Genomic DNA, 11,493 nt, shown 5'->3' on the forward strand with positions numbered 1-11,493 from the left:
TTGGTTGCTTCTTGCTGACTTTTGATTCCCGAAGTTCTTCCGGTGCTAGGCCAGGCATCCGAGGGTTAAACCTCAGGAAACTCTTCCGGCGCTAAGCCAGGCATCCGAGGGTTAGGCCTCAGGAAATTCTTCCGGCGCTAAGCCAGGCATCCGAGTGTTAGGCCTCAGGAAACTCTTCCAGCGCTAAGCCAGGCATCCGAGGGTTAGGCCTCAGAAAATTCTTCCGGCGCTAAGCCAGGCATCCGAGGGTTAGGCCTCAGGAAACTCTTCCGGCGCTGAGCCAGGCATCCGAGGGTTAGGCCTCAGGAAACTCTTCCGGCGCTGAGCCAGGCATCCGAGGGTTAGGCCTCAGGAAATTCTTCCGGCGCTAGGCCAGGCATCCGAGGGTTAGGCCTCAGGAAACTCTTCCGGCGCTGAGCCAGGCATCCGAGGGTTAGGCCTCAGGAAATTCTTCCGGCGCTAGGCCAGGCATCCGAGGGTTAGGCCTCAGGAAACTCTTCCGGCGCTGAGCCAGGCATCCGAGGGTTAGGCCTCAGGAAATTCTTCCGGCGCTAGGCCAGGCATCCGAGGGTTAGGCCTCAGGAAACTCTTCCGGCGCTGAGCCAGGCATCCGAGGGTTAGGCCTCAGGAAATTCTTCCGGCGCTAGGCCAGGCATCCGAGGGTTAGGCCTCAGGAAACTCTTCCGGCGCTAAGCCAGGCATCCGAGGGTTAGGCCTCAGGAAATTCTTCCGGCGCTAAGCCAGGCATCCGAGGGTTAGGCCTCAGGAAACTCTTCCGGCGCTAAGCCAGGCATCCGAGGGTTAGGCCTCAGGAAATTCCGCTCGTTGGTCGGCCAAGGCTGGCGCAAGCCGAGGCGACCGGTCGGGGCTTCCGGCTAGTCTGCTCCCGGGATGATCATCGGGTTAGCCAGGCATCCGAGGGCCGAGCCTCGGGAGATTCCACTCGTTGGTCGGCCTAGGCTGGCGCAAGCCGAGGCGACCGGTCGGGGCTTCCGGCTAGTCTGCTCCCGGGATGATCATCGGGTTAGCCAGGCATCCGAGGGCCGAGCCTCGGGAGATTCCACTCGTTGGTCGGCCTAGGCTGGCGCAAGCCGAGGCGACCGGTCGGGGCTTCCGGCTAGTCTGCTCCCGGGATGTTCATCGGGTTAGCCAGGCATCTGAGGGTTGTCAAGCCTCAGGGAAATTCCACTCGTTGGTCGGCCTAGGCTGGCGCAAGCCGAGGCGACCGGTCGGGGCTTCCGGCTAGTCTGCTCCCGGGATGATCATCGGGTTAGCCAGGCATCTGAGGGTTGTCAAGCCTAAGGGAAATTCCACTCGTTGGTCGGCCTAGGCTGGCGCAAGCCGAGGCGACCGGTCGGGGCTTCCGGCTAGTCTGCTCCCGGGATGATCATCGGGTTAGCCAGGCATCCGAGGGCCGAGCCTCGGGAGATTCCACTCGTTGGTCGGCCTAGGCTGGCGCAAGCCAGGCGACCGGTCGGGGCTTCCGGCTAGTCTGCTCCCGGGATGATCATCGGGTTAGCCAGGCATCTGAGGGTTGTCAAGCCTCAGGGAAATTCCGCTCGTTGGTCGGCCAAGGCTGGCGCAAGCCGAGGCGACCGGTCGGGGCTTCCGGCTAGTCTGCTCCCGGGATGATCATCGGGTTAGCCAGGCATCTGAGGGTTGTCAAGCCTCAGGGAAATTCCACTCGTTGGTCGGCCACTTGTCGCTCGCCGCCCATCGGGGTTTCTCCGTGCCCAGCCGCGACCGTGTTTCTCCTCTCCTCCAAGCGTTGCCTGGGGGGAACATGAGAAGGGTATTAAACGCTAATTAATGCGTTACCTGGGAAATCAGATCGCCAGTTGCTGCTGGTGAGGAGTGTTAGTTGAGCGGCCGCGATACGCGGGTTCTTCGAGGGGGATGCGGCCTGGGCGCGAGCGGAGACACGTGGACCTAGGGGTATACGTCACCCGGATCGTCCTGCACAAAGAATGCGATTTAAGGAGAATGACGCTTAGGAAATCGCGGAGAGATACGCCTCGGGAGCCGGAACGGCTCCGGATTCAGTGCGCCTGCATTTATTGGAGCCACCCGTATCGGAACTACCAGGGGGCCGCAGCTTGGCTATAAATACAGGTGCAGGTACGATGGAATTTGCCAAGCCGGAGCTGCAGGTTGCCATGGATCGCGGACCTCCTCCTTGGCATATGACTGAGAGACTCCTGTCGAAGGAAAGGGGAGGCGCTCCCCTTACAACTTCAGCCAACTAGCCGTTTCATCTGGGATCAACAAGGAGGGTCTCCCCGGCGGAACTCCGCTCTGGGCGTTTCATCCGGGATCACATCTCCCCTCCTTGAAGTTCGGCCTCCCGGTTGAGCTCTGCGCCGGACGCTCAATCCGGGACCGCGCCTCCATATACTCTTCCCCCTTGAATCCCTTCTCTTCCCTACCACTGGGGAAGATGGGAATATCCTTTGGAGGCGGCGTTCCCCTGGGGGCAGCGGGAGCTTCTTCTGCAGCGGCTCCTCCTCTTTTTGGTGAGGTGCTGGATGGCGCCTCCGGTTAGAAGCACCCACTTCTGGTGGGACTGCAGCCGCCCTGGGTTGAGGGTTTGGGTCCCCACCTCTTCTTTACTTTCTTTACTCCCTAATTCCCCTCTGGGAATTCCTTGTAATCACACGAGCACGCCATTGTAACCAGAAATTATTGAAATGAAAAGTATTGCACCTTTTTAAATTGTCTTTCTGGCCTTGTTGTTCTACTGGTAATACATCCGCAGGTTAGCGGAATTCCAGCCCCTTAGAATTTCTCGGCCATCTAGGGCTTCCAACTGGTAGGAGCCAGGTCGGTTTACCCAACGAACTTTATACGGGCCTTCCCAATTTGGCGCTAGCTTCCCACCTTCCGTAGGTTGAGATGCCTTAGCTCGCCTCAGCACCAGATCTCCAATTCTGAAAAGCTTCGGTCGGACTTTGGAGTTGTAATATCGGGCCACCCTCTGCTGATACATTGCCATCCGAACCTGAGCCATTTCCCTTGCCTCTTCCAAGAGATCCAAGTTCCCTCGGAGTTGCTCTGAATTGGCCTCGGGTCGGTGCGCGGCCACCCGAGGCGAGGGGAGTCCGAGCTCCACGGGGGCAACGGCTTCCGTGCCATAGGTTAGGCTGAAAGGCGTCTCTCCAGTAGGAGTCCGTTGTGTGGTCCGATACGCCCAAAGGACATTCTCGAGTTCCTCGACCCAAGCTTGCCCCGTCCGGCCGATCCGCGCTTTGATACCTTGGAGGATTGTCCGATTTGTGACCTCGGCCTCGCCGTTGGTTTGGGGATGCGACACGGATGTGAACCGATGCTCGATCCCGAATTCCTCGCAGAAGTCCCGGAAGTGCTTGTTATCAAACTGTCGACCGTTATCCGAGATGAAGACCCGAGGTACTCCAAATCGGACAATGATGTTCTTCTTTACGAACTTCCGGACTTGCGCCTCCGTGATGGTGGCCAGTGGCTCTGCCTCCACCCACTTGGTGAAGTAGTCGATGGCGACAATCAAAAATTTCCGCTGGGCCGAAGCGACGGGGAATGGTCCGAGGATATCCATTCCCCACTGTGCGAAGGGCCAGGGCGCGGTGATTGGCGCCAAGGGGACAGAGGGGACTCTCTGGACGTTGGCGTGGCGCTGGCAGGCGTCGCATTTCCGCACGTGGTCCTTCGAGTCCTCCAACAAGGTCGGCCAATAGTAGCCTTGCCTCATGATCTTATGCGCCAAGGACCTAGCCCCCAAGTGCGATCCGCAGATGCCTTCGTGGACTTCGCCGAGGGCGTAGGCCGCTTCCGCGGGGCGGAGGCACCTTAAGAGGGGGGCGGTAAACGAGGTCCGATACAGCCTCCCTTCATAAAGTACGTAGTGGGCGGACTTCTTTACGAGCCGCCGGGCCTGATCTTCGTCTTCAGGGAGGATTCCTTCGGCGAGGTAGGCGACGAGCGGGTCCATCCAAGACGGCTCCGGATCAATTGCCATCACCGCTCCAGCCCCGTCAATGCTCGGGGCATCCAGGGTCTCCAGGTAGATTGCCCTCGACAAGTTGGGCGCGTCTGCGTCCACTAGGCGGGACAACCTGTCGGCCCTGGCATTTTCGCTCCTCGGGACCTGCTGAATGTCAACACTGCCGAGGTCGGGAATGAGTGTTTGCACCTTCCGGACGTAGCTCTGCATGGTCGGGCTCCGCGCCTCGAACTCCCCTCGAACCTGCCCGACCACCAGCTGGGAGTCGGTGAAGACTTTCAGACGCCGGATGCCGAGCTCCTTGGCGAGTTTGAGTCCCGCGACTAGGGCCTCGTACTCCGCCTCATCTCCACCAGCTGGGAGTCGGTGAAGACTTTCAGACGCCGGATGCCGAGCTCCTTGGCGAGTTTGAGTCCCGCGACTAGGGCCTCGTACTCCGCCTCATTGTTGGTCACCGGAAATCCGAACCTCAAGGCATACTCGGCTATCACTCCATCGGGATTGGTGAGGACCAGCCCAGCCCCTCCACCTTCAGGGTTCGACGACCCGTCAATGTGGAGCGTCCAGATCGGGAGATCGAGGCTGGGTGTCTCCGGCGGCTTAGGTTCCGCCTCCTGCACAGTGCACTCAGCGAGAAAGTCCGCGAGCACCTGGGCCTTGATGGCTGGTCGGGGCTGGTAGCGGATGTCGAACTCACCAAGTTCTACTGCCCACTTCACCAGCCGTCCCGCATTCTCTGGATTGCTGAGAATCTGCCGCAGTGGTTGATCGGTCAAAAGGGTGACAGAATGAGCCTGGAAATAGGGGCGAAGCCTCCTGGTCGCAGTCAGCAGCGCGAAGGCGATCTTCTCAGCCTTCGTGTACCGCGTCTCGGCATCCCGGAGGACTCGGCTGATGTAGTACACAGGCTTCTGAAGTCTTGCCTCTTCCCGAACCAGTACCGCGCTGACTGCGGTTGGGGAGACCGCCAGGTAAAGGTAGAGCATCTCCCCCTCTTGCGGCTTGGACAGCAGGGGAGGAGACGCCATGTACTCCTTGAGCTGGTCGAACGCCGCTTGACATTCGGCCGTCCAGAGGAAGTCTTTTGGGCGCTTCAACACCTTGAAGAATGGTTGGCAGCGTTCGGCCGACTTTGCCACAAATCGTCCGAGCGCGGCGACCCTTCCAGCGAGCTCCTGAACCTCCTTCACTTTGGTCGGAGGGGACATATCTTGGATGGCTTTGATCTTGTCCGGGTTGGCCTCGATCCCCCGTTGGTTGACAATGAAACCGAGGAACCTCCCGGCCGAAGCACCAAAAGCGCACTTCGCTGGGTTTAGCTTCATGCGACACTTTCGCAAGGTGGTGAAAGTCTCCTCCAGATCTGCAATGTGCTGGACTGCATGGCGGCTTTTTACCAGCATATCGTCTTCGATCGCCGGCATTTTGAACCCCGGCGGGTTTAGGGTCCGCAGGATCCTTGAGGCAAGCGCCGGCTGGGAGGAGATCTCCAAGTCGGCGAAGGGATCTTTGGAGTGGCCCTTCAGGACCTGGAGCTGTCTGTGGAGATCATCCACCCGCCGGTCCAGGGAGCGCGACCGGTGGGTGGGAGACAAGGAGCGGCGCGAGGGGGACCGACTGGAGTGCGGGCCCCTCGAGGACTGGGGTGTCTGAGAACGCGCCCGGGTCCGCCTCTCGTACCCCGCGCAGCTCCGATGAGAAGGTCCTGGCAGAACGGACCGCACCCGAGAATCCTCCTCGCGCCGGCGCTCCTCTCCATGGGAGAGGAAGGAGCGCGGGTTGTGAGGAAGAGGCGAGTGCTCGGGGAGCAGCGGCTCCTGAGCCCGCTGCGGCACCCGAGAGATCACACCCTGTAGATTCTGCACTGCCTCCGCGAGGGTGCGAACCTGCTGGGCTAGTTGGTCGAACTGAGCAGGTTCGACCGTCTGAATGGGAGGAGAAGCGGTGGAATGCTGCTGAGAGTGTGTTGGGGGCGCAGCAGCCTCCCGGCCAGAGGCGCGAGAGGCTCCGCGACCGGAAGCATTGGAAGCTCCGCGACCACCTCGCCGTGCCATTACGATCGTTCGAAGGTTCGGTCCCTTCCTCTAGCGCCAACTGTTGCTGGTGGTCCAAACCGAGAACGATTGACACGACGGTGTGAACGGGGTTCCGCCTGAGTTGTCTTGGTTGGTGCTGGTTGCGCTCCACCTTCCGCCAAGGAACCTGCAAACAAGCCTTGCACCACCACCAGGGTGGTGATGGCCCTCCGACGGTCAAGTCAGAGGAGATTGGAGGAGGAGAGATGATAATCACAAGTGGGAGAGAGTGTTCTGGGAGGTATTGCTTACCCCCCCCTTCTCCCCCCAGCCGCATATATACCTGGCTGGAAGGTCTCTCAGGGGGGTTTGTCGTCGTGGGGCACGATAGAATGGCCACTGACATGGCCGTTACGGGGCGTCGTGGAGCAGTGCTGGGTACGGTCATGGCAGGGCGTAGTGGAGCTCCGCTTCGTACGGTTGATACAGGAGATCGTGGGCAGCATCGGGTACAGCCGTTGCAGGAAGTAGTGGAGCAGGAGGCCGCGGCGTGCCTCTGGAGAATAGCCTGTCGTTATCAAAAGATCTCCGACTCGGGGTCGGAATGCTGGATCATAGGGCAGCCGACCCGGGGTCGGGCTGCGGAGCCGAGGAGGTCCGACTCGGGGTCGGAGTGCTGGATCATAGGGCAGCCGACCCGGGGTCGGGCTGCGGAGCCGAGGAGGTCCGACTCGGGGTCGGAGTGCTGGATCATAGGGCAGCCGACCCGGGGTCGGGCTGCGGAGCCGAGGAGGTCCGACTCGGGGTCGGAGTGCTGGATCATAGGGCAGCCGACCCGGGGTCGGGCTGCGGAGCCGAGGAGGTCCGACTCGGGGTCGGAGTGCTGGATCATAGGGCAGCTGTAGCTTTCCTGGATACGCGTGCCGATCACGTGGGGCATGGCGGCTCAATTCCCCCATAACACTTTTGATGGCTGATCTCCTCTCTTTCAATCAACCCTTGATTGTGCTTGAGAGGAGGAAGAGGAAGAAGCAACCAAGGAAGAAGAACACAGCCCCTGCAGCCTTCTTTCTTTTCCCTGCGTTGGAAGGAAGAAGAGAGGAAGAGGATGCCGCCAACACCTTGGAGTAGTTCTTCCTTGCTTGCAGCTGAACCAAGAGGAGAGGAGAGGGGTAGCCACGGCTTGAAGAGGAGGAAGAGTTCATCTAGGGCGCCGGCCCCTTGTCCTCTTTTATAGCCATCTAGGGCTCCTACAAATTAGGAGCCCTAGACTAGTTTCCTAAGAGGGGGCGCCGGCCCCCTCTCTTCACCCTTCTCCACATGGAAAAGGGAGGGGCATATGCCCCTCCTCATGGTAAACCCTAATCCACATTAAGTAGGGTTTGGAATGCCCTAATGTGGTCAAGCCCTAATCCAATTAGGTTTAGCCCAAGGGTGAACCAATTAGGATCCAATCTAGGTAAGTTCTAATCCAATTAGAACTTAAATCAATTTTGACTCAATTAAACTCTTCAATCCTTATCCAATTAGGAGTCTTATTGATTCATTAGATTAATAATTAATTGTGACTTAAGAAACCCTAATCCACATTAGGACATATTTAATTTTAGTCCTAATCCAATTAGGACTCTATTTGAATCCGAAGTCCTAATCTGATTAGGACTCTAGGAATCCTACTCCAAGTAGGAATCCGATTTTAATTCAAAACTCCTAATCTCATTAGGATTGTAGGAATCCCAGTCCTACTCCAACTAGGATTCCCAGTCCTAATCCAATTAGGACTCTAGGAATCCTACTCGAAGTAGGACTCTTGTCTCAAGTCCAATTAATTAATTCCCTTTGTTCCTTCTTCAACTGAATATCAATCGAATTGATTACTTATGATTCCTAATCACGATTCAACCATCGGATCGGTCAATACTTCTAGTGTGTGTGACCCATAGGTTCTATTCTGACTGGTAGTGAGATATATTATGATCTCTATCATAATATCATTGAAAACTCCTTTCAATGGATTGAAACGATTCCAACTCTACTCATTAGGGTTTATCGATCATCGAGATAATCTCTGTGATGACCCAAAGATTGATTTAAAGATTGATTTTGATGATCACAAAACCTTGAAGTATAAATACTAATGTTTGTGTTGCAAGGAGAAAGATATTTATCTTGCAAGGAACATAGCAAGTTGGAAGAACACAAGAAGGCCTCCAAAGCTCTCAAAAAAAGTTGGAAGAAAGCTACAATTTATTGGCCCAAGTTTCAAGTTCAAAGGACTCAAATTAGAAGAGCAAGTTTTAAGAAAAATTCAAAGGAAAGGCACTCGAGTCGACTCCTACAGTTCCGAGTCGACTCCAAGGAGCAACAGACAGCCGGACAGAAAGATTCATCTCAGAACCTGTCAACGAGTCGACTCCTGAAGAGCGCGAGTCGACTCCGATGCTTGCCGAGTCGACTCCAGAGTAGAACGAGTCGACTCCAGGGAGTAACAGACAGAAAGACAGAAAAGATATTTTGGACCCTGAGAGGCGAGTCGACTCCTAAAGAACTCGAGTCGACTCCAATAGCTGGCAAGTCAACTCCTAAGGAAAACAAGGAAAAAGTCAGAGGGCAGTTTTCGGACTCTGAGATTCGAGTCGACTTCCAGACATCTCGAGTCGACTCCAAGGCAGCGCTACACCAAAAAGACAGAAGACTGTTTTTCGGATACTGAGAGCCGAGTCGACTCCGGAACAGTTCGAGTCGACTCCAAGACTGAACGAGCCAAAAGACAGAAGATCGGGAGTTCGGCCTCTGAGCGCCGAGTCGACTCCCAGAATTCACGAGTCGACTCGAGTGAGCCAAGTTGAAGAATGTCCTCTGAATTCATGGGATGAGCCGACCCCTAAGTGCCCGAGTCGTCTCCAGCTATTGGCGAGTCGACTCCAGTTTGGTCCGAGTCGACTCTAGGACAAAGCAAGCACATTAATTCAAATTTGGAACAGTGGCCGAGTCGTCTCCAGTAAAACACGAGTCGACTCCTGCAACAGGCGAGTCGACTCCTGATCGCGCGAGTCGACTCCGATCCCAACGGTAATATTGTCAGGAAGTGCAGACTGTGTCCAACGGCTCTATTTTTGTCTCTAACGGCTATATTCTTGTTTCCACGCCATCTAAAGCTATAAAAACAAGAAGAGAGCTAGGGGAGAAAAAATGGAAGTGGGAGAGAATATTTAGGAAAGAGATTTCAAAGAGATTACAAGGGAAATCTCCCATAAGCACAAAAGGGCCACTCAAAGTGAAATAGAGAGAAGAAGAGCATCCAAGTGAATCCCAAAGCTTCCTCTCCATCCGTGTGCTGCCTCGGTGATCCTCTACTTCCTGCCAAAACAGAAGAGGGTCAAGTAAAGAAGAAGCCGAGCTCCTTCATCTTCAAAACTCGTTTGAGGGCTTCTCTTTACTCTATTTGGTTATACTGTTATATTTGCTTGTTTAAGAAGCTTTGATTTGTTTTAAACTTTGTTTTTAACATCTTGTAACTTGATTCAATCAAGGGATTGAATCAAGGGGTTAAGGTTTGTTGGTGAGCCAAAGGGAAAACCAACGGTGAGAGGTTGGTTGGTGAGCCGAGGGTAAAACCAACGTGTAAGGGTTCGATTGTGATCCCGGGAAAACAATCGGGGTTGGTTCTAGTCGGTGAGCCTGGGAAAACCGACCGAGTTCGTTGTGCGCTCGTAAAACAACAAGTTGGGTTGTGAGCTTGTAAAACAACCGGCTGTAATCTGTAGGATTATAGTGAAATTTCCAAGAGGTCTTGGGGAGTGGATGTAGGTGCTGGGGTGCACCGAACCACTATATGTTTGTTGTATTTGTAATGCTTCTTGTCATTGTCTAACTTACACACTTACTCACTTAGATAAATTGCTTGCTTAACTATTATCCGCGAATTCTTTAGTTGCAAGCATATTCAATCTAGTCACATTCTATACATCAAACTGTTGCTAAGTTTAACTTTCACTGTGCATCTATACAACTTAGCATAATTAATCAAAAACTTTTATAAGTAGGTTAAAAGTTTTAAAAGACCCAATTCACCCCCCCCTCTTGGGTTGTATCTACTGGGCAACAAGTGGTATCAGAGCAGGTGCTTTAAGATTAATTATTGATCTCACGATCAAGAGCCAAAGATCATGACAACTCAAATAGATAGTTTTCTAGGAGAAGGACAATCAATTGATACACCTCCACTATTTAATGGCATAAACTATACACATTGGAAAGCACGCATGCGCATTTTTATACAATCACTTGATTATAATTTATGGAGCATTATAGTCAATGGAACACACACAAACACTAGTCATAATGAGAATATGGTTCAACAAAATTCAAAAGCCATGAACCTATTATATTGTGCGTTAGATAGGAATGAGTTTAATTGCATATCTTCTTGCATGACTGCTAAAGAAATATGGAATATGCTTGAAGACAAATATGAATGCACTAACAAATCTGAAACATCATGTGTAGAAGAAGAGCAGTATCATATTGCAAATCCATGCTTCGTGGCACAAGAGGTACATGCTGAAACTGAAAGCAATTTTACATTTGATGAACTCCATGATGCCTTTTCTGATTTGTATTTAGAATATAAGAAACTTATTTGTAAGAACAAGAACTTGAAGAATGAAAATCAAATTCTAATAGATGAAAAACTGAAACTAACTAGTAAAACTGAAATCTTAATTAAAGAAAATCAAGAACTAAATCAAAGAGATCAACTTCTCACTGAAAGTCATGATAAACTTAAGAAAAACAATGAATTACTTTTAGAAGATAACAGAAGATTAACTAAAGAAGTTGACAAATTAAAACCTATTGTTGAAAGATTTACCTTCAGCTCTGAAAAATTGAACCTAATGATAAATAAGAAATTGAGTTTTAAAGCGCGTTTTAATCGATGAATAGAATGAAGTTTTCACGCTGCTCATTTAAGTTTACGGGTCTGTATAAGCGTGGTAACCCCGAGGGGGCTGTTTGCCAGTTTCTTTAATCAAAGAGCTGAATTTGATAAAGTTGGATTAGGATATCAACCTTGGTACACCCAAAAATCTTTTAAGAATATGTTTGTTAAAATAGTTTTTAATTATTCTAAAACAGATTCTTATAATACTGATAAACAAAAGCTAAGTAAAATCTCTTCTATTGTTCCTAAATCTATACATTACAAATTTGATAAACCTAAAAGGCAAAAACAGAAAACTGAAAGTTTATCTACTACTCATGTTCAATCTAAGTTTGTTAAATTCAACAAGAGGATACAGAAATACATCCCTTGTAATCCTAAAATCTGTAAATTCATGGACAAAATAGCTATTAAGAAAATATGGGTTACAAAAGGAACTATTATAGCTAACCTACAAGGACCCAAAAGAGCTTGGGTTCCTAAGTTTAAAATATGATTATTTTTCAGCAAGTATGTCTAGTTATCCAAGGTTCTAATGAAAGATGTTATCTAAACAA

The sequence above is a fragment of the Phoenix dactylifera genome, chromosome 7, assembly GCF_051530095.1.
Source record: "Phoenix dactylifera cultivar Ajwa chromosome 7, Ajwa_hap1_PhDact_Kaust_v1.1, whole genome shotgun sequence".
Classification (NCBI taxonomy): domain Eukaryota; kingdom Viridiplantae; phylum Streptophyta; class Magnoliopsida; order Arecales; family Arecaceae; genus Phoenix; species Phoenix dactylifera.